Here is a 2,289-nt window from a genome sequence, read left to right as displayed (position 1 = left end):
TTTAAGTGCAAAGTGTGACTAAAGATGTACCATATGAAGTCGCAAAAGCCATTTTCTCTACTAAGATATGGAGCAATAAAAGTTAGCTTTCGAAATTGGTATGTAATCTTTCTTTTTTGCATTGATCTTCACAATTGCAAACAATTGTAGAACATGCGTGCAGAATCAAACCATCAATTGGTTACCTCTTCAAGCTAGTTTGACAAGCCCAATAGAACAATAATTAACTTTCTACATAACCATGTGAGCAGAACAAGAAAATCATACACCCAATGGCAACATAAATAAAATAGTTAAGCTTACCACTTGATCAGATAGTTGGTTCCGATAAAAGTGGCGGGAAGCTAAAGTAGGGGAGAGCACGTTTGCGACTATAGGAATTCTCCATCTTGCAACAGACCTTGGTTATTTCATAAGTCGAGACCTCCAGTGAGTAACAATCCACATTCTCAATTTGAGTACCTTCTGGAGCGCCTCTGAAGAACAAGTATCCCTCAGCTGCACCCACTTTGGAAATGGAATGGTCGTGATACTTCCCAGGCAGTTCTATGATCTTCTCGAGCTTCCATTCTTGGGAATTATTCTGTAGAGATGTATGGTAGAGTGCAAAGGACCCATGTTATTGTTGACACACAAGAGAAAACATCTCAAGGGTTCCTTCTCGGCCCAAAACAACATCATTTGGGCGCCGACGTTCATCAAAGCTTTGGCCAGGCAGACCTCTAAGCTCCACATGGTAGCCGGTGAGAAGGTCGACAGCGGAAAACCTCAGAGTGTGTGTGTCCAGCACCATCAAATGATCACTCCATCCATAAAGCTTTGTCCAGTAGAAGCAGCCGCGCACATAGTCAAAACAGGACATGTTTCCCAAAGACGGGTAGATGGGAGACTCGACCATGGACCATTGCCAAGTTGCGGACGGGAAGACAAAGAGGACAAGCTTCGTCGTGTATCTTGCTACGCATATCACCTTGAAGGGCTGTTCCTCGCCGTCGTCCCTGGTGTCCCTGGTGTTGGGAGCAAGCACGGCCAGGAAATCCCAAAGGCACTCCTGCGGCTGGGCGGCGAGGTCCTCAGGTATGGTTGGAAGCAGCACGTATCTGCGGGACAGGGGGTCGCAGACGGCGAGGTGGAAGTCGGCGGCGTTGCACCGCTCCCGTTTGGTCCATTTGGGGCAGGCACGGAGTTCTTCGTCAGGATGGGTCTCACCCCCTTGATTTTAAGTGGGGGTGGGGTAGATGCTTTGTGATTTGTGAATGCCACGTGTCATCCATCAGGATGGGTCTCACCTGCTAACCCGTGAGACCTGGTCTCGTATAATTCTTTTCCTCCCAGGAGTCCATGAGGATGCATACGTCGGAGTCATTTTCGGGGTAGCCCCACGTAGTCCACGACGACGCGGGGGTGGAGGGAGATCCAATCGAGGAGGACGCGGCCGTCGCGGACGTCGCGCGGGGCTCCAGCGGGGGCCTTCCCCGTCGTCTTGGACGCCCGGCGGGACGAAGTAGGAGGAAGAAGAGGCGACGGCCGGGACGAAGGAGAAGTCTACGGCGCGGGGGCGAGGGCGCTGGCGAGCGGGGCAGAGGGGTGCAGCGCCTGGGCGGGGTGGAATTCGGCCCCATCCACGAAGCCGAGGAGGGGAGGCCGGTGCAGCGCACGGAAGCGGCGGCGAAAGGGGCGGCCTTTGATGACGCGGCGGAAGGAGGTGCAGGCGGCGGAGGCGCATGCGAGCGTGTCCGGGGTGGGCAGGCGGAGGAGGATCTCCTCCAGGAGCTCGTCGGGGACGGGGATGGAGTCCGCCGCCGGCGGTGGCGGGTCCATGGCCACAGGAGTGGAGAAAGGGGATCGAGGGTTAGGGTCGGTGATAGTGGGAAGGAGCGACCAGTGACTCTGGAGATTGAGAGCGAGAACAGCTCTCTACGAAGCCATTTAGCGAACAGCTCTGTACGACTTCATAGATTCAAAAAATTGTAGCTTTATTAAGCTTGAAAAACATTTGAAAATCAAATTGTAGTGCAAAACTAATCACAAATTAAAATTTTATCAGGACAACTCTTCGTTTGCGTGCTAGATAAAAGAAGGAAACAAAAAATCTATGTATACCTCACAAAATAAACACCCGCTGAGACGTGCGAGCCATTTGTATTTCAATCCGGCTCCAAATGGTTTTCTGGTTGTTGCTTTTGCCATGACGGGGAAAGAACAGGAGGGGTATGGAAATAATGATTTCCAAATAAATGTTCAGTATGATGGGAGGACATTTCATGGGCATACTACCTCTTGTCGGGA

The 2,289-nt window shown here is 51.4% G+C and overlaps 1 pseudogene; it reads right to left on the bottom strand.

The window, feature by feature from the left end:
- Nucleotides 1-310: 310 nt before the first annotated feature.
- LOC125519583 lies at nt 311-1,821 on the bottom strand (annotated as a pseudogene).
- Between the last annotated feature and the right edge of the window lie 468 nt (nt 1,822-2,289).

This window comes from Triticum urartu, chromosome 7 (assembly GCF_003073215.2).
Source record: "Triticum urartu cultivar G1812 chromosome 7, Tu2.1, whole genome shotgun sequence".
Taxonomy (NCBI): Eukaryota; Viridiplantae; Streptophyta; class Magnoliopsida; order Poales; family Poaceae; genus Triticum; species Triticum urartu.
This window is presented reverse-complemented; position numbering and strand designations above follow the sequence as displayed.